This window comes from Carcharodon carcharias, chromosome 3, assembly GCF_017639515.1.
Source record: "Carcharodon carcharias isolate sCarCar2 chromosome 3, sCarCar2.pri, whole genome shotgun sequence".
Classification (NCBI taxonomy): Eukaryota; Metazoa; Chordata; class Chondrichthyes; order Lamniformes; family Lamnidae; genus Carcharodon; species Carcharodon carcharias.
This window is the reverse complement of record NC_054469.1, coordinates 219,082,014-219,107,298: the sequence shown is the minus strand read 5'-3', so window position 1 is coordinate 219,107,298 and position 25,285 is coordinate 219,082,014.

Below are 25,285 nucleotides of genomic sequence, written 5' to 3'. Positions count from 1 at the left end.
AGGAGAAAAATGTAAGATGGTCACTAAATAAATATAAAGTAGTCACTGATAAGCTGAAAAGGAATTCACGAGTAAAATGTCACTTGCTACCACAAGGAGTAGTTGCGATGGATAGCATAAAGGCATGGGGTGGCGGGGGCGGTGGGGGGTGGGGGGGGGGGTGGGTGTGGAGGCGGGGGGAAGGAGGAGGGTGGGGTGGGGTTGTGGGGGGGGTGCTTTCTTAAATGTTGGTATCATTGCAAAAGCAGCACCTATTATCCATCCCTAGTTGCCCTTAGACAGGAATTTTCGCTTGGCAGACGGCCGCATACCTGACCCGCTCGAGCGTGAAACGATGCGTGTTGACGTCGGCCGTGCGTGACGAGCCTGCCGGTGTCAACGCACAGTCGCGCGATGCTTCGGTCGGCGGGCGAGCACCGGAGTCGGCAGCACGCCCGCCAACAATTAAAAGACCTGTTAGGGCCATTTAGTAATCAATTAAATTAAAATTTTCGCTGCCTGTCTAACCTAATGGTTGAAAATGAAAACGACTTGCGGTGACATTGGGACACACGCCCGACATCACCCCATGTCATTTTACGCCTCGGTGAGCAGGCCCCACCCCCGCTCGCCGAGCCAAAAATTTTGGCCATAGATTCGTAGAGGTCAACAGCACTGAAAAAGGCCTTTGGGCCCATTGAGTCTGTGCCGGTCAAACAAGTACCTAACTATTCTAATCCCATTTTCCAGCACTAGGCCCATAGCCTTGTATGCCATGGCATCGCAAGTGCACATCCAAATACATCTTAAATGTTCTGAGGTTTTCTGCCTCTACCACCCTTTCAGGCAGTGAGTTCTGGATTCCCACCACCCTCTGAGTGAAAAAACTTTCCCTCACATCCCCTCTAAACCTCCTGCCCCTTACCTTAAATCTATGCCCCCTGGTTATTGATCCCTCCACCAAGGGGAAAAGTTCCTTCCTGTCTACCCTATCTATGCCTCTCAATTTTATACACCTCAATCATGTCTCAATCTCCTCTTCTCCAGGTAAAGTAACCCCAGTCTATCCAATCTCTCCTCATAACTAAAACTCTTCAGCCCAGGCAACAACATGGTAAATCTCCTCTGGTGCAATCACATCCTTCCTATAATGCGGATTCCACAAATTAATGCAATACTCTAGCTGTAGCCTAATCAGTATTTTATATAGTTTCAACATAACTTCTCTGCTCTTATATTCTATGCCTCAGCTAATAAAGGCAAGTATCCTATATGCCTTCTTAACCACCTTACCTACTTCTCCCACTACCTTAAGGGACCGGCGGACATGCACACCAAGGTCCCTCTGATCCTCGGTACTTCCCAGGGTCCTACCATTCATCGTGTATTCCTATGCCTTGTTTGTCCTGTCCAAGTGCATCACCTCACACTTATCCAGATTAAATTCCATTTGCCACTGATCAGCCCATCTAACCAGCCCATCTATATCCTCCTGTAATCTAAGGCTATCCTCCTCACTATTTACCACCCCACCAATTTTCATTTCATCCACAAACTTACTCATCAACTCTCCTACTTTCAAATCTAAATCATATATATATACCACAAGCAGAAAAGGAACCAATACTGATCACTGTGGAACCCCACTGGGCACAGGCATCCAGTCACAAAAACACCCCTCGATCATCACCCTCTACTTCCTGCCACTCAGCCAATTCTGGATCCAATTTGCCAAATTGCCTTGGATCCCATGGTCTCTTATCTTCATTATCAGTCTCCCATGTGGGACCTTATCAAAAGCCTTGCTGAAGGCCAAGTAGACCACATCAAATGCATTGCCCTCATCTACACACCTGGTCACCTCTTCGAAAAATTCTATCAAATTGGGCAGACATGACCTCCCCTTAACAAAACCATGCTGACTGTCCTTGATTAATCCCTGCCTCTCCAAGATTAATTCTGCCCCTCAGAATTGCTTCCAATAGTTTCCACACCATTGAGGTTAGACTGACTGGCCTGTAGTTCCCTGGTTTATCCCTTCCTCCCTCCTTGAATAACGGTACAACATTGCCTGTCCTCCAGTCCTCTGGCACCTCTCCTGTGGCCAGAGAGGTGTTGAAAATTATTGCCAGCACCCCTGCTATCTCCTCACTTGTCTCACTCAACAGCCTGGGATACATTTCAACCCAGCCTGGAGATTTATCTCCTTTTAAGCCTGCCAGACCATTTAGAACCTCCTCCCTTTCTATGCTAATTTGTTTAATTATATTACAGTCCTTCTGCCTGATCTCTATACCCATGTTTTCCCTCTCACTTGTGAACATCGACACAAAGCATTCATTCAGAACCCTACCTACGTCTTCTGGCTCCACACACAAATTACCACTATGGTCCTTATTAGGCCCTACTCTTTCCCTAGTTAACCTCTTACTCTCAATGTACTTGTAAAATAATTTGGATTTTCCTTTATTTTACCTGCCAATGTTTTTTCATGCCCCCTTTTTGCTCTCTTAATTTCCTTTTTAAGCTCTCCCCTACACATTCTATACTCCTCTTGGGCTTCCGCTGTTTTGAGCCCTTGGTATCTGCCATAAGCCTCCCTTTTTCTCTTTATCCAACCCTGTATATCCCTCAACATCCAGGGTTCACTGGGTTTGTTGGTCCCAGCCTTTATCTTTACTGGAATATGTTGGCCCTGTACTCTTCCTATTTCTTTCTTGAATGAGTCCCACTGCTCTGACGCTGATTTACCTAAAAGTAACTGCTCCCAGTCCACGCTGATCAAATCATGTCTGATCTTATTAAAATCAGCCTTCCCCTAAATTAGAACTCTGATTTCTGGCCCATCCTTATCCTTTACCATAATGACCTTGAATCTAACCAAGCTATGATCACTATCTGCAAACTGTTTCCCCACTGATACCTCTACCACTTGCTCAGCTCATTCCCTAAAATTAAGTCCAGGACCGCGCCCTCTCTTGTAGGACCTTCTACGTACTGACTTAAAAAGCTCTCCTGGATGCATTTTATGAATTCCACTCCCTCTAAACCTATCACACTATGACTAACCCAGTTAATGTTGGGGAAATTGAAATCCCCCACTTTTACTATCCTATTATTATTATACTTCTCTGAGATTTGCCTACATATCTGCTCTTCTATTTCTCTCTGACTGTTTGGGGACTTATAGTACACTCCCAGCAATGCGACTGCTCCTTTTTTGTTTTTCAGTTCTACCCATATGGCTTCATTTGAGGAGCCTTCTAAGAGGTCATCCCTCCTTACTGCAGTAATTGACTTCTTGATCAATCTTGCAATACCCCCTCCTCTTTTACAACCTTCCCTGTCTTGCGAGAAGACCCTATATCCTAGAATATTGAACTGCCAATCCTGCCCCTCTTTCAACCATGTCTCTGTGACAGCAATGACATCATGCTTCCCTGTGTTAATTTGTGCCCTCAACTCATCTGCCTTATTCGTCAGACTCCTTGCATTATAATAAACACCACCCAACCGTGCCAATCTCCCTTGTGCCTTAACTGGCCTATAATTTCTATGCTGTCCAGACTCACTTGCTCTCTGTTCTAATTTTGGCTGTGCATCTCCCCCTGCTGAACCTTCTCTCAGGATCCCACCCCCCTGCCAAGTTTGTTTAAACCCTCCCCAACAGCGCTAGCAAACCTCCCGGCATGGTTGTTGGTCCCATTCCGGTTCAGGTGCAACCCGTCTGCCTTGTACAGGTCCCACCCCCCCCCAGAAATGGTCCCAATGTGCCAGAAATCTAAAGCCCTCCCTCCTGCACCATTTCTCCAGGCACCCATTCATCTGGACTAGCCTCCTATGTCTATACTCACTAGTGTGTGGCACCGGAAGTAATCCAGAGATGACTACCTTTGAGGTCCTGTTTTTTAATCTGCTTCCTAGCTCCATAAATTCTGTTTGCAGGACCTCATCCCTCTTTCTACGTATGTCATTGTCCAATATGAATAACGATCTTTGTCTGTTTTCTCTCCCCCTTTGGAATGTCCTGTAGCCATTCAGTGACATCCTTGACCCTGGCACCAGGGAGGCAACAAACCATCCTGGAGTCATGTCTACAGCTGCAGAAGCACCTGTCTGATTCCCTTACTATCAAGTCTCCTACCGCTATTGCTCTTCCCCTCTTTTTCCTCCCCCACTGTGTGCTGAGCCACTCACAGCGCCATGAGCATAGCTGCACTCCCCAAAGGAACCGTCACTCTCACCATTTTCCAACACAGAAAAAATGGTTCTCGAGTGAGATGCACCCTGGGGATTTCCTGACTAGCTGCCTGTCACCTTTCTTCTGGCTGATGGTCACCCATTCCCTCTCTGTCTGCACTTCCGTAAGCTGTGGGGTGACCACATCTAAAAACGTGCTATAGATGAAACTCTCATCCTCAGGGATGCACCTCAGTGCCTCCAGCTGCCGCTCAAGTTCCGAAGATCAGAGCTCAAATAACTGTAGTTGGTGGCACATCCTGCACATATGGTCAGTCAGAGCGCAAGGAGCATCTAGGACTTCCCACATGTTGCTGGCAGTACATAACATGGGACTGAGCTGCCCTGCCATGCCTCCAGTTATAAAAAAAACCTTACTTTAAGTTAAGTAAAAAAAAAGTTAAATTATTTATGTACTTTAAATAAAAGCTAGAACTCTTAACTTTCCTTAGCTTAATCTATTTTAGACTGGAGAAAAAAACTGGAGAAAAACTGGAGAAATTTTGTGTAAATTCTATGCAAGAATTGATGAGAAAAGAAAAAGAAACTTTAAACATATTTACACATGTCGACACTTGACTCTTAAAAACTTTCAGCAGGGCTAGTTAAATAATACCACATGGATAAATCTGCAGAAATAATAAGTAGGCCATATTTCTAGGGAAATAAAACTTGACTCTATCTATGTTGCTAATAAATTCACATGTAAACTGTGTTACAACGTGTTACCATAGACAACTTAAATTACATTGGTTCAAAGGAATCAGAGTGCAAAGGCTTGTCACAGGGCCAGTGGGGAGATCGGAAGGCAGTTAAGTGTATACTTTGCCATCATGAAACACAACAAGTCCTATTATATTCAATAAAAATAAAACATCCTACGAACTATTAGTGCTTTGCATTATTCATATTCAGAAAATTACACAGTTTCCTTCCTTTTGGAAAAATTTATGCTAGGGCCACTGACTAAAGACCAAAGCGGTGAAATGTCACCTAAAATATGTCTTTATGTATTTGCAACTTGTAATCCTAATCATCAACAGATTTCAAGTTTTGTAAGATCTGAGGTTATACATTTATTACAGATGTACAAATAAAGACCTGCAAAACAAGGGGTCATCTTCCTCTTCCACATAGATTTTTCCTGGTATATATCAGGGGCGAGGTCTCAGTATCTGTGTATTATTATACAATTTAACATTACTTCAGTGGAAAATCAACCATCTATTCCATTGCACACGGATGTATAGGAGTGAACTGGTGCGCATGTGTGTCAGTGCATAATCTTACTCTATTTACCTTGAGGTCATCTCACTCCAGGGTGCATTTTAATTCTCTGGTCGTATAGAACAAACGTGTCCTAAGGCAACCCTGAAAAAAGTGGATTATTACTCATCTTGAAAGGAATTTCACACAGAGATATAAATCGGGCAGGATGCACTCTGCAGCTATCAGATCTATTCAGCAGAATTCACTCGAAAATCCATGCTGCAGGAACCATTGTCCAAGATTCACTTTGTTGAATCCACAGTGCAGATACTACTCTTTGAATTCATGCTGCAAGATTTACTCTGCAGCATTCACTCTGCAAGATCCACTCAGCAGGATTCTGTCTGCAGCATTCTTTCTGCAGCATCTATTCTACAAGATTCTCTCTGCAGCATTCTCTCTGCAGGTTTCTCTCTGCAGCATCCACTCTGCAAGATCCTCTTGGCAGGATTCTGTCTGCAACATCCACTCTGCAGCATCCACTCTGCAGCATTCTCTTTGCAGGTTTCTCTCTGCAACATTCTCTCTGCTGCATTCTCTCTGCAGGATTCTCTCTGCAGCATCCACTCTCTGTGGCATTCTCAGTGAAGCATTACCTCTGCAAAATCCATTCTGCAGCACACTCTCTGCAGCATTTTCTCTGCAGCATCCACTCTCCGGCATTCACTCTGTAGCATTCTCTGTGAAACATTACCTCTGCAACATCCATTCTGCAGCATTCTCTCTGCAGCACACTCTCTGCAGCATTCTCTCTGCAGCATTCTCTTTGCAGGTTTCTCTCTGCAACATTCTCTCTGCTGCATTCTCTCTGCAGGATTCTCTCTGCAGCATCCACTCTCTGGCATCCACTCTGTAGCATTCTCGGTGAAGCATTACCTCTGCAACATCCACTCTGCAGTACAATATCACCACTTGTACCACAGAAGGCTGTGGAAGCCAGGTGACTGATTATATTCAAAACAAAATTGATAAGTTTTTAGATTTAGGGGCCTCAAGGGATATAGAGAGAAAGCGGGAATATAACGTTGAGATAGAGGATCAGCCATGACCATATTTAATGGCGGAGCAGGTTCGAAGGGCCAAATGACCTACTCCTGCTCCTAGTTTCTGTTTCTATTCTCTCTGCAGGATTCACTCTGCAGTACAGTATCAGATTTCAATGGGCAAGGGCAAGTCTAACTAACAACATGTGCTGTTGTTGACTAGTTACAGGAAATTTGGGCCATAGATGGAGCTTTCCAATGACAAAATAGCTCATTACTTAAAAAATGTTCAAGCAATAGAAAAGATTAATAGCTGATGAGTGGGATGACCCTCAATGATACTAGGTATGTTTTTTGGGGAAACCTCTGGCGTCACCATCTGTCACTCTTTTGATCTTCAGCCAGCTTATTCTCCGGTGACTTCTTGAAAGAGATCAGGCACTTAAATTGCTTTGGATGACATCATGGGTGGGCCCATTCCTGGTAATTATAGGCCACCTTACCCTGCAAGCAAAACAATCGTATAAAAATAATGCAAATGCAATTGCAGTCTGTCAGACTTGTGCAAATTCAGGGACTACAGCTTGTTGCAAATTGCCTACTCCTTTATGAGGTGTGACAGTATGCACAGGCTGCCCATATATACATCCTAACTGTAAATATATACTACATCCCAAGTCTCACCATTCAAACACACCATTTTTTGTCTGTATTCCATTATGCCAACGTAGTTTCTTGAAACTTTCGCCTGCTGCTTAGCACCTCGCAGCATTAAAAAAAATTCAAATCTGAATAAAAATGATTTTCTTATACATCTACTTGTGGCAAGCACTTTGCTTTGTGTGATAATTACTGTTGACTTTTTTGCAGGATATTCTGAAGTTTTGCTAATATTTTCTAGCTCTTTAGGAGTTTAGAACAAAGCCATGAATATTTTTATTGCAAGGTGTCTTACACAGACCTTGTAGACGACAGAAGATTGTATGGTGATTCTACAATGCATGTTCGCCATGTGTGTGATACATTGGAATATGGCAGGACTTTCAAAATCTGCCTTGACATGTACCCTACTGGCTACCTTTTCCTCTGCTGATTACACCTGGGCTACAGTAGACTATGGAGGTTCAGGAGAATAACCATCAGTCCCTCGTCGAGCTTGTAGCTCCTTGCCCGTAAATATGACTTTCCTTTATCGCCCACGTGGCACTCTTTAGAAATATTGCCCTGCTCTGTCCTGTGCTATTTAAAGGCTCTTCCTTGTAATTCACAGTTGCTGGAGTTATTGATTCTGTCAGCTCATTGGTTAGCTTGCCCTGCAGATTTTGAAACATCTATTTTATACCTGCTCAGCATGTTTAATTACTCTCAAAAACATTAAACAACATTCAGTCAGCTTTTCAATTATACCACTGAAGCAATCATTTTTAGACTTACAGCTGTACTGTATTACTTGGGGACTTGTCTGTATTTTGGAGCAGTGTGTCATATTTTTGGTGGTCCAACCATAAGCTGACAAGATAATTAATAAAATAATTACAGATTGTGAAGGCCATTCAAGTTATCATAATTCATCTATCAAGACCCCTAATGCTCCTCTCCATTGTAAGTAAGCATTTGCTTCTTTAATGATTCCAGGGTTTGTACATCTCACATTCCATCTGGAATATTATTGCCCATGTTGATCACTCTTTGCGTGAAGGACATTTTGCTGATATCAGTTCTTAAGTCATTCTTCCTCAGTTTGATGCTGTGAATCCCAGTTCCATTCCCTCAGTTTTATTTCAAACAAGAACAGTTGTCAGAATACTGAGCACTGAAGCAGTTCACTCAGTACTTCCCCCCTACTTTGACACTAACCATCCTGTGCTGTGTGGGAACTCCAGGACGCTCCACGTGTCCTCGATAAACATATGTGTGGGAAATGTCATCTGATAAATGGATCCCAAGCCAGATGGTGAAGTATGAAACTAGATTCAAATAATTTTCTTGATTATTTGTTTATTTACAGAATGCAGCATTACAGTTGTCTGTTTCTTACCCACCAACCCAGTCTCTCTTTTAAAGTGCTCTAAGTACTTGATAAAACAATGCTATTCACCTATGTCTGCACAATATAATTAACATGTCATTAAAATTGTCAGCTATAGCACCTTGAGCTCTGGGTTTCAGAGCTTGAGCAGCAGCTGGCATCACTGCGGCTCATCCACGAGGTTGAGAGCTTTGTGGACAGCATATTTATAGATGTGGTTACGCTGCAGTTTAAGCGTATGCAGGGAGAGAGGGAATGAGTGACCAGGCAGTCAAGAAGGACAAGGCAGGTAGTGCAGGGATTCCCTGACAGCATCTCATTTTCCTATCAGTATTCAGTTCTGAAAGTGAGGAGTGCAGCCAGAGCCAAGTTCCTGGCACCATAGCTAGCTCAGCTATACACAGGGGCTGGGGAGAGGGTGAACTAAGAAGGCATAGGACAATAGTCATAGGAGCTTAGATAGTCAGGGAATAGGCATCCATTTCTGTGGCCACAGATATAAATCCAGGATAGTGTATTTCCTCACTGGTGAAGGGTGAAAGGATGTCACTGAATGGTTGCAGAGCACTCTGAAGGTAAAGGGTGAATAGCCAATGGTTGTGGTCCACATCCCTCAGGCTCAAATAGGTCCTGCAGTCAAAATTTAGGGAGCTAGGTAAGAAATTCGCAAGTAGGACCCAAAAAGTAGTAATCTCCAAATTATTGCTGAAAATAGAGACATGTTACTGAAGCTTTCCATCGTGCACTCATCAGGACAAACACAAGAATGACAAATTTCAAACCATTACAATAATTTATACTACAGGAGAAAAGGGTACTGATCGATTGACAAGTTGATTCTAATTGGCTGAGACATTGTCATGGAGAAAGCAGGGGACATTCTATGAGGAGTTTATAGAATGTTTCCAGGATAGTTTCTTAGAACAGCATGCTCTGGAGCCAACCAAAAAGCAGGTTATATTAGACCTGGTATTGTACAATGAGATGGGAGGAATTCATGACCTCATAGTGAAGGTGCACCAAGGTAGGAGCAACCATAATAACATTGAATTTTACATTCAGTTTGAGGGATAGAGGAGTGGGTCCAAGACTATGTTTTTAAACTTAAATAAGAGCAATTTAAGGGCATGAAAGCAGAGCTAGCTAAAGCGAATTAGCAAATTAGATTAAGGGATAGGTCAGTAAGATGTAGTGGCAAACATTTAAGGGGATATTTTAGAATACACAGAATAAGTACATTCCAAAGAGTAAAAAAAAGTCCAATGGACAGACACACCATCCATGGTTAACTAGAAAGGTTAAAGATAGTGTCAAGCTTTAAGAAAAAGTATATAGTTATACAAAGATAGGTGGAAGGCCAGAAGATTAGACAGGATATAAGGAACAGCAAAGGATGACTAAAATATTAATAAGCAGGGAAAAATTAGAGTACGAGAGAAAGCTAGTCAGGTATATAAAAGCAAATAAAAGAGTTTCTATAAATATTTTAAAAAGAAAAGTTACCATAGTGAGTGTTGGTCCTATAGAAAGTGAATCTGGAGAATTGATAATAGAAAACAAAGAAATGGCAGATGAATTAAACAGGTATTTTGCATCAATCTTCACTATAGAGGATACAAATAACATCCCAGAAGGAGCTATAAATTAGAAATAGGAGGGAGGGAGGAACTCAGCAAATTACAATAATCAGAGAAGTGGTACTGAGTAAATTGTTGGAGTTGCGGGCTGACACGTGCCTGGGTCCTAATGGACTTCATCCTAGGGTCTTAAAAGAAGTGGTTAGTGAGATAGTTGGTGCATTGGTTTTAATTTTCTGAAACTCCTGAGACTCAGGGAAGGTCCCATTAGATTGGAAGGTAGCAAATGTAACTCTGTTATTCAAAAAGGGAGGGAGACAGAAAACAGGAAACTACAGGTGTGTTAGTGTAACATCTGTTATAGGGAAAATGTTAGAAGCTATTATGGAATAATCAATAGCAGGGTACTTGGATGAGTTCAAGGTAATCAGGCAGAGTCAACATGGTTTTGTGAAAGGGAAATCGTGTTTAACTAATTTGTTGGAGCTCTTTGAGGAAGTAACATGTGCTGTGGATAAAGGGAAACCAGTGGATGTACTGTACTTAAATTTCCAGAAGGCATTTGATAAAGCGCCACAACAAAGGTTGTTGTGGAAAATAAAAGCTCATGGTATAGGGGTAACATATTGGCATGGATAGAAGATTGGCTGGCTAACAGGAAGCAGACAGTAGGCATAAATGGGTCTTTTTTCAGGTTGGCAAGATGTAACAAGCGATGTGCCACAGGGATCAGTGCTGTGACCTCAACTGTTTATAATTTATATAAATGTCTTGGACGAAGGGATAGATGAGATGGTTGCCAATCTTGCTGATGACACAAAGATAGGTAGGAAGGTAAGTTGTGAAGAGGACACAAGGAGGCTACAAAAAGGAATAGATCGGTTAAGTGAGAGGGCAAAGATCTGGCAAACGGAGTATAATGTGGGAAATTGTGAAATTATTCATCTTGACAGGAAGGATAAAAGGTATTACCTAAATGGTGAGAGATTGCAGAGCTCTGAGATGCAGAGGGATCAGTTTGCCTTAGTGCATGAATTGCTAGAGGCTAATATGCAGGTGCAGCAAGTAATTAGGAAACCTAATGAAATGTTATCACTTATTGTGAAGAAATTGAATACAAAAGTAGGGAGGTTATGTTTCAGATATACAGAGTAGCAGTGAGACCACATCTGGAGTACTGTGTATAGTTGGTCACATTATTAAGGAAGAATGTAAATGCATTGGAAGCCGTTCAGAGAAGGTTTACTAGACTAATACCTGGAATAGGTGGGTTGTCTTATGAGGAAAGGTTGGACAGACTAGGCATATGTCCACTGGAATTTAGAAGTGTAAGAGGTGACTTGATTGAAACATATAAGATCCTGAGGGGCCTTGACAGGGTGGATATGGAGAGGATGTTTCCTCTTGTGGGAGAATCTAGAACTAGGGGGGGTGGGGGGGTGGGGGTGTGGGGGGGCGGCGGCGGTGGGGGTTCACTGTTTAAAAATAAGGGGTTGCCCATTTAAAACAGACGTGAGGTAAATTATTTTCTCTCAGAGGGTCATGAGTCTTTGGAGCCCTCTTCCTGAAAAGTAATAGAAGGTGGAAGCAGAGTCTTTGAACATTTTTAAGGCAGAGGTGGATAGAATCTTGGGAAGCAAAGGGGTGATAGGCTATCAGGGGGTAGGCGGGATGCAGATTTAAGGTTACTATCAGACCAGCCATGACCTCATTAAATGGCAGAGCAGGGTCAAGGGGCCAAATGGCCGACTCCTGCTCCTTGTTCACATGTTCGTTTGGCTCCCCAAACTCCTGGGTAATTCAAAAAAGGCGCAAGGCTTGAACATATTCCTTCTGTTTGCAGAGAACGGGGTCCCTACATATGAATGTCTGTCACTTCTAGTAGCACCCGCATAGAGGCAGAGGTATTAAAAATATTTTGGATCGGTCTTTGCTAAGCAAGAAGATGCTGACAAAGTCACAGTGAAAGGTGGTAATTCAGATATCCGAAAGTTTTTAAATTGATAAGAAGGAGATATCAGATTGCCTATCTGTACCTAAAGCTGATAAGGCATCAAGACCGGATTAAATGAATCCAAAGGATAATGAACACAGTGCAAGTGGAAATTACGGATGCACTAGCCATCATTTTCCATTCTTTCTCAGGCTCAGGAGTGGTGCCAGAGGACTGGAGAATTGCAATTGTCACACACTTGTTAAAACAAGGGTGTAAAGATAAGCCCAGCAACTACAAGCTAGTCAGTTTAACGTTGGTGATGGAGAAGTGTAGTAATCTAAGTTCTGACAAACACAGGACTGCAGCAAGACCCATAGTCCCTGTCCTAAGACCAGATCAGACCATCTGGATCTGTGGGGACTATAAACTAACGGTCAACAAAGCAGCCAACCTGGACAGATACCCTATTCTCAAGATTGAAGACCTCTATATCAAACTAGCAGAAGGGACAACATATAATAAATTTAACATGAGTCACCCATATCAGCAACTGGAACTGGATGATGCCTCCCATGAATTTGTGACCATAAATACCCATAAAGGGTTATATCAATACACACGCCTGCCCTTTGATGTTTCTTTGGCCTGTGCCATTTTTCAGAGGACAATGGAGAGCTTGCTACAAGGTCTATCTCAAGTTGTGGTCTACCTGGACGATATTCTGATAACTGGATTCATGGAAAAAGAACACTTGGCTAATCTTGAGGAAGTCCTGAAGTGATTTTTAGAGGCAGGAGTGCACCTAAAGAGGGGAAAATGCACTTTTCAGGCAAATGAAGTCATTTATTTGGGCCACTGGGTAGATGCCCAAGGGTTAGGGTCGAAGAGAAGGTTGAAGCAATCAGAGAGGCACCTGCACCTAAGAACGTGTCTGAAATTAAATCATTTTTAGGATGGTAAACTATTATTGCCGATTTCCACCAAATTTATCAATGGTACTCGACCCCCTACATTCACTGCTAAAGTAAAAACAGTATTGGGTTTGGAAGTCACCCCAAGAAGCCTTCATGAAAGTAAAACAGCACTTGCACTCTTCAAATTTGTGAGTGCACTATGACCTGAGAAAGGAATTGGTCTAACCTGCAATGCGTCCCCCTATAGAGTCGGAGCGGTATTACCTCACAAGATGAATGATGGTACAGAGAGGCCAATAGGCTATGTATCCAGGACACTCACCACAGCTAAAAAAGGATATTCTCAGACCGAAAAGGAAGGACTGTCATTATTTTTGCTGTAAAAAAATTCCATCAATACGCATGGGCAACTTTTCACAATAGTATCAGACCATAAACCACTTTTGGATTTGTTTAGCAAGGAAAAGGCTATCCTTCCCATAGCTTCTGCATGAATTCAAAAATGGGCCTTAATTTTGGTGGCATATGAATACACCATTGTCCATAGAGCAGGGATTCAGATAATAAATGCTGATGCCCTAAATGACCTTCCTTTGTAAGAGAACAATAACTGTGTCCCAATACCCCTAGAGCTCATGTTAGCGATGAATTTCCTGGATTCTTCACCAGTCTGTGCCAGGCAGATTATAAACTGGATGAATCATGATCCAGTCCTGTCTTCAGTGAGAGACCAAGTGTTATATGGTTGGTCCCAGGAACCAGTCTCTGATGAATTGAAGCCATCTTTCAACCAAAGACACGAAACAAACAGTCAGTATGACATTCTATTATGGGGTGCATGAGTAGTAGTTCCTTCACAAGGAAGGGAACCAATCTTAGTAGAGTTATACAGTGCCCATCTGGGAATCTCATGAATGAAGACGATAGCGTGAAGTTATCTTTGGTGGCTGGGAATGGATGGCAATATTAAGAAGGCGGTTAAACACTGTATGCAATGCCAACAGCTACAGAAGTTGCCAGTGGCAGCCCCATTATGCCCAAGGGAGCGGCCTGGTAGACCCTGGGTGAGAATTCACATAGTTCACGTTGGTTCTTTCCTTGGAACCATGATTATAGATGCTCATTCCAAGTGGTTAGACATTTATGACGTTAAGTTACCAACGCTGGGCGCTACTATAGAAAAACTGTGCCAGAGCTTTGCTTTCCATGGACTGCCAGAGGTAATCATCTCAGATAATGGTCCTGTGTTTACAAGTGCTGAATTTCAAAGATTTGTCAGCCTAAATGGTATCAACCACATGAAGACTTCACCAAACCAACCATTATCTAACAGACTGGCAGAAAGAGCAATACAAACTTTGAAGGCAGGAATGAAAAAGTTAACAGGCGAATCGTTGGAAAATAAATTTGCTCATTTCCTATTTCACCAAAGAACATCCCCCCACCCACACTGTGAATGGTGCAACTCCTGCAGGATTACTGATGAGGTGGCGTCTTCGAATAAGACGAAGCCTGACACTTCCTAATTTGGAGGGGAAAGTGGAGAAAAGTCAAGGGAACCAAAAAGCGACTCATGATTTGCAGTCGTGAGTGATAATTTACTGATGGGGTAGCAGTATATGTAAGGAATTTCGGTGGAGGACCGAAGTGGTTACCTGGTAAAGTGAGTTCTGTGACCGGACCATTGTTGTATCACTTAGAAGTGGAGGGCTGGATCACCTGTTAGCGTGTGGATCATTTAAGAAGAAGAGACATACCCCAACAAAATGATGTTCCATTACTGAACCTGTGGTTCCTGTTGAAGTTGCTCAACCAAGGACAGACATGCCCAATGTCTCTGTTGGAGTGGAAGATACTGAACTGCCTGTGCCTAATGAGATACCTGATGCTAATGCGGTTCCAGAGAATGTGGTTCCAGCAAAAGAATTGGAACTCGTGGAGTTGCGACATTCCACAGGGATCAGGAAACCACCTAAAAGACTGAATTTGTAATTTCACGACCTGTGTAAATATTGTAATGTCATGGGATAAATATCTTTGTAAATACAAAACGTACAGAAAACTTAAAGGGGGAGGAATGTAGTAAGTATAGTGTTGATAAACGTTGGATTGTAGCTTTAAGAATAACCCGGTGTTGTAAGATCACATGATTTGTGTAAACTAATGAGTAAGCAGTGTGGGGAACCAGGGGAGGGTTCTTCTTTAGTTACAGAGTTGGATGCATGCATGTAGCTGCTGCTGCTGTCTTGTAAATAAAGTTCAATTTTTCCACCAAGAAAAGTTGCCTGGAAAATCAACTCTATAACAGGAAGCTCCCAGAAATGATAATTCTGGATGAAATTAAAAGCCACTTGGGCAAATGAGTTAATTAAGGAAAGCCAGCATTAGTTTGTTAAGGGTAAGTCATGTTTAATTAACTTGCTTGAGCTTTTGATGAGGGCATTGCTCTTGATTTAATGTACACGGGGCAGGATTTTTAGGTAGGCCTGCTGGTGCACTCGGCGGACCCTGAAGCAGCCGGGGAACAGACTGCCAACCACGATTGCCCTCTCCCCCAACCCCGACCACGATTTCATGCTGGGCGGCCAATTAATGGCCAGCCAGCATGAAACGCGCTCTGAAATGCTCAGCACCCCTGGGGTGGGAGGGGGAGGGGTGGGAGGGGTGTGCGCGGGCGCTGACATAAGCACGGGTGCGGTGGGGGGGGTGAGGGGAGCACAGAATGAAAGCCCCCTGAAAGCGGAGAGCTGCCTCAGGGAGCTGAAGAATTCAAAAGCAATAAATAAAGATTTTAAAATCCAGAAAAAAATGTCCATGCATCAGAATCAGTCACCTGAGCACATACGTGGACGAAAATTCTGCCCATACATTTTTACTTTTAAAATTTATTGACGGAAACCTCAACCCGCCCTTGGATGAGGCTTCATCAAAAATGCCAAGTCCGCCTGGCAGAATTCGTCCGTTCGCCAACCGTAAGGTTGGACGGACCATGAAAAATCGTGGACAGTTGGGACCTTAACGGGCTTAGTTGCCCTCTTAAAACTGCTGGTGGGCCGCTTCCGACTTTTACGCACGCCCGCCGACCAAAACACCGCGCGAGCACCAGATGACGTTGGGACGCTCACCTGGCGCCGTCACGCGCTACTCTACGCACAAGCGGGTCGGGCGTGAGTCCACATGCCGAGCCCAAAATTCTGCCCACGGGCTTCCAAAAGGGATTTGATATGGTGCCACACAACAGGCTTGTGAGAAAATCTAGAGCATGTGGAAGAAAAGGGACAGTAGCAACATGGATATGAAATTAGCCGAGTGACAAGAAACATAGAGCAGTGGCGAATGATTGTTTTTCGGACTGAAAGAATTTTTATAATGGGGTTCCCCAAGGGTTGGTGTTTGGACCCCTGCTCTTCCTGGTATATACTAATGGGTGTACAGCGCGTAATTTCAAACATTGTACATGATACAAAATTTGGAAGTATTGTGAATTGTGAGGATGATAGTGGAAAACTTCAAAAAGAATGTAAACAGGTTGCTGGAATGGGCAAACAAGTGGCAGATGAAATTTATTGCAAAGAAGTGTGAAGTGATTCATTTTGGTAGGAAGAAAGCAAAGAAACAGTACAAAATAAAGGGTACAATTCTAAAGGAGGTGCAGGAGCAGAGGGACCTGGGCAAAGATGTGCGTAACTCACTGATGTTGGCAGGGCACGTTAAAAGAGTATTAATAAAGCATACTGTATGCTAAGCTTTATCAATAGAAGCATAGATTACAAAAACAAGGAAATTATGTTAAACCCATGTGAAATACTGCTTTGGCCTCAACTTGAGTATTGCAACCAGTTCTGGGTGCCACGCTTTAGGAGGGATGTGAAGGCATTAGAGTGGATGCTTACAAGAATGGTTCCGGGGAGGAGGAACTTCAGTGATGTAGATAGATTGGAGGCAATGGTATTGTTTTCCTTGGAGAAAGGATGGTTGAGACGAGATTTGATGGAGGTGTACAAAATCAAGATGGGCCTGGACAGAGTAGATAGGGAGAAGCTGTTCCCAATCGTGAATGGATTGAGAGCCAGAGGACACAATTTTAAACTAATTTGCAAAAGAAGGAATGGTGACATGGGGAGAAACTTTTAAGCACAGCGAGTGGTCAGGATCTGGAATGCACTGCCTGAGAATATGGTGGATCAAGGGTCAATTGAGGCTTTCAAGAGGGAATTGAATTATTATCGGAACAGCAAGAATGTACAGAGTTACAGGGAAAAGACTGGGAAGTTGCACAAAGCGAATTCCTCCTTCAGGGAGCTAACAACGACAAAATGAGTCAATGGCCTCTTTCTGTGCTGTGACACTCACTGTTTCCTCCCTTTCAGCCTGTTTTTCTTCATTTCCAAAATTAACCCTTCATCCCTACACCTGTGGCATATGGCAGTTTAATTGAAGAAAGTGCTTCAGTTTCTTGGTGATCAGAATACCTCAGGTATTGACCTGCAGTAATTAGAATTTGATCTCACCTTCAACGCCAAAGCAGAATCCCTAAACAGCAATGCTCATTTCCAGTAGAAATCGTTTGTCATTGTCCTGGGGTGTTTGATTCCAAATACAGGTATATAATTACAACTGTCACTCTAAATCCATCCTTTGGCATCTTTGGGTGTTCATAATGTACCTTGGCCCTTAATTCTTGAAAAAAAGTAGAATTTGATCTTCACAGGGTAATGTGTGGAAGTACATATTTGCAAATGTTTTAATTTCACACATTATAATCGACTAATTATTAATATCCTGAAAGATCCTTTTGACAGAATCCATTTATTATTTCTATATCTGTCCATACACAATATTGATTGGGTCTCTTTCTTCACCATGCGATACCTACTCAGTGCTCAAAGAAACTCCCATGCAACATGTAACTTTTCAATTATTTATAGTAAAGCTTCACGCACTATTTCTCTTGCATGTGGAATTCTCGTCCCGAATATTTTTGTAACACATGGATCTCTCTCCGTAATGAAACCAACATTAAAAAAGAATGTTGCCTGTTATTTCTCCCAAGTCTGAGAGTTTACAATGACCACTGTGATCACATTAGTGAGATAGCTTTCAGCTGCAGCTTACTTTTATAATCACCTAATGTACATTTTATTTTAATGATTGCTGATCCTAGATCCCCAAAAGATCATTTTAGAATGCAGGCATAAGATAAAATAAACTCCAACAAGGATCTTATTATGAGCATAGATAAGCCATGGATTGTCTATGTGTGTGCTGAATAAAACCATTAAAACAGTACAAGCAGCTTCTGGCTGTATTTCTCCTTCTGTCACACTCTGCTTTTACTGTGTGATCAGCCATTAATGGCCCTGTTGCCTTCTGTCTGACATTTTATTATTTGTCATATGCTACCTGATGAATGCCTGCAATTGTTTGCTTTCTGGAGTTAGTATTATTTCATGTAATTTGTACATCTGCGATCATTCTAGGTTAGTTTCAGGCTCCCAGATCCAATCACAGTAATGCTCTGAAGGATTACACTTGATGACTTTAGTTGGACGAATGTTTTAATTCGTACTTACAATGGCCCCACTGTTGGTGGAAGAGAAAAAAAAGCAAAGGTGAAATTGCCTAAGAACTAAAGGCAACAAAAGATTGGTATTTTCATTTCAATACATGGCTTTGAATGTGGTTTCACAATAAATGTCTACACCTACATATTAGCTGCAACATCCAATAATTATGCACAAGTGTAGAGCCATCCACCTGTGAGTATTTCTTGGATTTTTAAACCTAGGCGACAGGCAAAGTCCGCAATGGAAGATGTCACTAAGGTTGAAAAAAGTCAGTGGGCAGAATTTTACGGCCCATTGCAGCTGGGATGAGGACATAAAATGCAGCAAGCCATTCAAAACTCCGTTGACTTCAGTGGGAACAGACACTGGGAAGGGTTGTAAAATTCCACCCAATGATGAGATGAAGTAAAGTAACATGTAGTTGTTGGGGTGATACCAACCTTGGAATCCATCACACCTTTCACATTACATAAACTTGAATTCAGTCAAAACTCTGCTGCCTATGCCCTAACTCGCACCACATCCTGTTCACCCATCACCCCTGTGCTTACTGACCTAAATTGATTCCCAGTTTGACAATGCCTTAAACTTCAAAATCTCTATCCTTATTTTCAAATTCCTCCATGGTCTTGCTCCTCGCTAATCTCTGTAGTCTCTTCCAGCTTCACAGCCCTCCAACATCTCTGTGCCGCTCCAGTTCAGGTCTATGTGCAGCCCTGATTTTAACTCTGCCAAGACTAACGATTGTGTCTTCAATTAGCTGGCTCTGCATTCTGTAATGCCCTTCCTAAACCTCTCAGCCTCTCCTCCTTTAAAATGGTCCTTAAAACTTAACTTTATGACCAAGTTTTTGGTCATCTGAACTCATATCTCCTTATGTGGCTTAGTGTCAAATTATGTTTGATAATCATCCTGTGAAGCACCTTGGGATGTTTCATATTGTAATCCATTGCAGCTTCCAGTAGCCTGTGCATATTTTTAACTGGCATTAATCCTCAAATCACAGACATGAAGGGAGATCACTGTGAGACAGCGTTTCTGTTATGGTTAAATGCAACAATGAAACATCAGAGCAGCAAGCTAAAGGCTCATCAATTTCAAGCTGGACATGTCTTCTAGGGCTTCATTTCTTTACAAAATATTAACAGCAACTTAAGTGTTGGGATCTTCCGAAGCAGAGAATGAAGCAGAAAATTGCAAAGTAGATCGTAAAACTGGTGAAATAAAATGGTTTAGGGCCAGTGAGTAAATGACGGAGTATCACGATATTCAATACATTTTTTGATTGTGGATGGAGTGGAAGTGAAGCAGGTAGGTGTGAGGGGAGACACCTGTTTGGCATTCTTGTGCAGTCTGCCCAGAAGACAGTGATGGAGCTCATTTGGAAAATGATGTGGGATGGTAAAAGAATGCAAAGCAGTAAGCCACATTGACTGTTTGTGCATTGGGGTCTTTAGGATGTAGATTAGCTGCAGGTATCTTTGCAGTAGGTCGCATTTATCTACAACTTGCTCTGTAGCCACCGGTCCTTTCACAATTAGTTCTTCATGGCCTTTGCCAAATAAATTTGCCAAGATTTGTAGATACTTGTGGGAAACATAATGTCACATGTGTTCTATCCAGCTTTTGTGCCTCCTCACACCCAAGCATGCTTTCTTTAACAAAAACAAAAACACCTGGAAAAACTCAGCAAGTCTGGCAGCATCTGCAGAGAGGAACACAGTTAACGTTTCAACAGAACTAAGTAAAAATAGAAAAGAGGTGAAATATAAGCTGGTTTAAGAGGGGGTGGGACAAGTAGAGCTGGATAGAGGGCAGTGATAGGTGGAGATAACCAAAAGATGTCACAGACAAAAGGACAAAGAGGTGTTGAAGGTGGTGATATTATCTAAGGAATGTGCTAATTAAGGGTAGAAAGCAGGACAAGCAAGTTACAGATAGTCCTAGTGGGGATGGGGTGGGGTGAAGGAATCGAAAAAGGCTAAAAGGGAGAGATATAACAATGGATGTAAATACATTTAAAAATAATGGAAATAGGTGGGAAAAGAAAAATCTATATAAATTATTGGAAAAAAGGGGGAGGATCGGAAAGAGGTGGGGATGGAGAAGAGAATTCATGATCTAACATCATTGAACTCAATATTCAGTCCGGAAGGCTGTAAAGTGCCTAGTCGGAAGATGAGGTGCTGTTCCTCCAGTTTGCATTGAGCTTCACTGGAACAATGCAGCAAGCCAAGGACGGACATGTGGGCATGAGAGCAGGGTGGAGTGTTGAAATGGCCAGCGACAGGGAGGTCTGGGTAATGCTTGCGGACAGACCGAAGGTGTTCTGCAAAGCAGTCACCCAATCTGCATTTGGTCTCTCCAGTGTAGGGGAAACCGCATTGGGAGCAACGAATGCAGTAGACTAAATTGAGGGAAGTGCAAGTGAAATCTGCTTCACTTAAAAGGAATGTTTGGGCCCTTGGACGGTGAGGAGGGGGGAAGTAAAGGGGCAGGTGTTGCACCTTCTGCGGTTGCATGGGAAAGTGCCGTGGGAGGGGGTTGAGGTGTAGGGGGTGCTGGAGGAGTGGACCAGGGTGTCCTGGAGGGAACGATCCGTGCAGAATGTCGCCGGGGGGGTGAAGGGAAGATGTGTTTAGTGGTGGCATCATGCTGGAGTTGGCAGAAATGGCGGAGGATGATCCTTTGAATGCGGAGGCTGGTTGGGTGATAAGTGAGGACAAGGGGGACCCTATCATGTTTCTGGGAGGGAGAGGAAGGTGTGAGGGTGGATGCGCGGGAGATGGGCCGGACACGGTTGAGGACCCTGTCAACCACCCCGCGTGGAAAACCTCAGTTAAGGAAGAAGGAAGACAAGACAGAGAAACTGGTTTTGAAAGTGGTATCATCAGAGCAGTGCTTTCTTGAATTCTGGTTTGATGATTATTTGGATCCTTTTGGCAGCCCCCATCATCTGATTTGCACTTGAAGCATTGTCTAAGAGACTGGAAAATCTTACCCGATAACCCTTAGAACTAAACAACAGATGAATTCAAGCACTCAGCCTGGGAACATTGGAGGAAGAGGGGGGGTGACAGCTGAAGGAGCTCTGATTCCTTGAGGAATGTCTTTGCAATTTATAAATGTAGAATGATACAGCACTGAAATAGGTCATTTTTCACATCGACATGTCAGATCTTTGGTAGCATTATCCAATTATCCCTAATTTTTCTCCATAGCTTTGTTCATTTTTTTCCCGTTCAAATGTTTATCCAATACATTTTAAAAAGTTATCATTGAATCTGCTTCCACCACCCTTTAAGGCTGCATTCCAGATCACAGGTCGCTGTGCAAAAATATGTTTCCTCATGCCAGCTTTGGCTCTTTTGCCAATAACCTTAAATCTATGTCCTCACAGAATTTCTACAGTAAATGTGAGATGCCAATGGGAAGCCTCTACTGATAAAGACAGCAGGGGTTCCATCTCCCTTGGCAGGAAATTATTGTTACATTTAGTATTCTGTTGTTGTTTCACTCATGAATATTAATGTGAAATCGTAGTGTGGTCCATAATATGAACAGTGGTTGGTCTTAGGCATTAGTTGACAAGTTGTCAAAAGCAAACATGTAACATATATTGATGTGTGTATCTATACAGGGTAGCATTTATGAATTCATATTAGTCACATTTTATACTCTTGGACATTTGGACTTGAAGGTCATTGGATTTTCTGTTTATTAGCAACCTGTGAGTTGTATGAGCTCTGTGGATGAGGTGGTGATACATCCATATCCAGAAATGCCAATTTATAAAATCTACCTTGATCTATGGAAGGAGAAAGATGTCCCCAGCTTGAAATAAGGGAGGTGGTACACACGATACACCAGAGTAACGACAGTAAAGGCAAGGTAAGGAGTTTGACACATGGCACTTATGACCATGACTGGCTTTGTCTCTCCTGATATAGACTTTGGAGTCCTTTTGCTTAACCAGTTTATGAATCCATTGCTCGGTCTACAGCTGTCTAATTTGTGAGACCTATTCCGACAACAGACCAAACAGATGTCTCCACTCCCCGCTGTGTGATCAATGCCTGAAAATTGCAGTTTGAGTAAACAAATCTTTGGCTGAGTAGTGAGCAGAATGCCTTTTTGTGTCTGTTTGCAATTGAAAGTATTTGGGCATAATGCCATAGGGTTTGAGTTTTCAAAATGATTCCCCGAGAGCTGTTATCTCATTCCTATAAGGCAAACACACGGGGCTGGTGAAGCATAAAGGAACTAGTTTGACCTTGTATATTTGACAGTCAGTGGATTGATCATTTTTATGGGAACATCTGCACTTTTAAGAAATGGGAATAGTTGATACGTCTTCCATCAGACACACTGACAGATATCATATGCACCTCACAGTCAATAAACACCCCTCAGTCAAAGGAGATGCCAATAGCAAGAGATTACATCCAGCTGTTTCTCTGCACTGGCTGAATCTGCCAAATCACTGAATTCATGTATCACTTATCTCTTGGACAAGAGTGATTGGCTAAGAAGCTGTTGGATTAAGTATAATGTTTGAGGAAATGTGTATTTATCCACATGGGTAGGAAGGATAGAAAAACAGAATAGCTTTTTAGAAGCGGGGCTATTGGTAAATATTAGGATTCAGAGAGATTTGGGTGCCCTTCGACATGAATCACAGAAGATAACCACGCAGATACTGTATCTTCAAATTAATTTTGCTGAAACTGCTTTTTCTCCATTAGAATTTAGCTTTAGACTCTTTGCAGCACAGAATTACAAATGTTTATATTTTTGTGAATAAAATTACAACATTGACATGCCCCCACCCCACCCCTACCAACCCCAACCCGCCTCCACCCCAGTGGTCTAACTGATAATGAGCAATGGAGACAAGAAAGATCACAAATTTGATTTGCAGGCCCGTTCAGTTAGTAGGCCTCAGTTAGCATTCCTTGGGTGGAGTACTACAGGCCTTAGTGCTAGTCAGTGTTTTTTTTCTCTCTCTCTCTGCTTAAGGAAGAAAGTGAAGGACTTGATGAAAAGATGAGTTGGTAAAGGCAATGTACCTAAAGATAATTGTTTATTGGGCCCAAAAGCCTTTTGTCATTCACAAAATACATTAAGAAAGATTTCCTTCTTCAGCACTTGAGCACAAATCATATGGATGGAAAAGTGAGCGATGGAATTACATGACACGGCACAGCTCACTTCCAATCCATTGATTTACATACTGTATTTGCCATTCACAATGCTTCTGAGCCTCTTCTTGCCATCAGCCTTTAATAAAGTGACAATTGTGGCTCAGTGGGTAAGACTCTTGCCTCTGAGAGAGAAAATTGTGGGTTCAAGTCCCACTCTAAAGAATTAAGAATACAAATCTAGGCTGATACTCCAGTGCAGAGCTGAGGAGCAGGCAATTCTTCCTGGTCAATATTTATCCCTCAACTAGCATCACTGAAAAAAAAACAGATTATCTGGCCATTATCACATTGCTGTTTGTGGGAGCTTGCTGTGCACAAATTGACTGCCACATTTCCTATATTACAACAGTGACTTAATTAAAAGTTCTTCACTGGCTGTAAAGCCAAAATGTCCTGTGTTCATGAAAGGTGCTATAGAAATGTAAGACTTTCCTTCTCCACAACTTGTTCAGTTTGGCTTTTAATGTTGGCGCCCTCTCAACATTTTGCATGGACTTTTATTCCTGCTTTAATTCCTGTGTAACTGCCGCAACCACAGAGACTCAGGTGTGTGGTCTGCAGACCACAGTACAGTACCAGTAATGTATGGGCAATCTGGCTTTTCATCCTGACACAGACCCACCACAATTAGTACTGTCATTCCTACAGAGATAAAAGCTTCTATCATTCCTGAGACCAATTTAAAACTATTTTCCTTTCACTACAGGCCACTTCCCAGATCACTTTTTTGTGAATTTCCTGATCTCACCTTTGGAATTAAACGTCTCCATGATTTACGCCCTTCATACTACTGTCAGCTCCTCTAACCACATCTTTGTTCTCTACTTGTCACAGCTCTCCGCCCACTCTTCCTTCTAACAATTCAGCTTTTCTACGCCCAGCCCATCGCTGCACCAACCCTTGTGAAAATATCTCCTCCAAGAACCTCCCAGTCCATCACCTCCCGCTTCACTATTTCCTGGCCCATCTCTGACGACACAAGAGTCCCTTATTGAACCGAAACCCAGTGGTAAAGTCAGCCTCTCACAACCCTGCGGCATTGTTTGACATTCCTTTCAAAGCTGTGGTCATCTTCAGTTGTTCTTCTTGCTTTCTAAGGCAGGACTTATCTCGAAGCCATCTCTTGCTTCCACAGGCTGCGAATGCAGTGTCGCCAACCACCGCACCCAGTGTGCTGCCAACACCGCTTTCCTCCACCTCTGGAACATCATTCATTTGCGCTGCCCACCGCCCAGGCTAACTGAAACTCCCCAACCACTGCCTAATTTTTGACCCTTTGGACAAAATTGTTAGCCCAGCGGGCAGAGGCTGTGCCTGAGTTGCTCAAACGTAAAATGATGTGTGTTTACACTGGACGAGCATCCTGACGTCAATGCGCAGTCATCTGATATTTCGGCTGGCGGGTGTGCGCCGAAGTCGGCAGCGCGCCCGCCGACAATTATAAGGCCCTTTTAAGGCTATTAGTAAGATAACTGAACACAATTTTTCGTTGCCCATCCAACCTTACGGTTGGCGGTCAGGCGAAAAGGCCAAGCGGCTTTTGCACTTTTTAGGAAACCTCATCCACAGGCAGGGTGAGGTTTCCCAA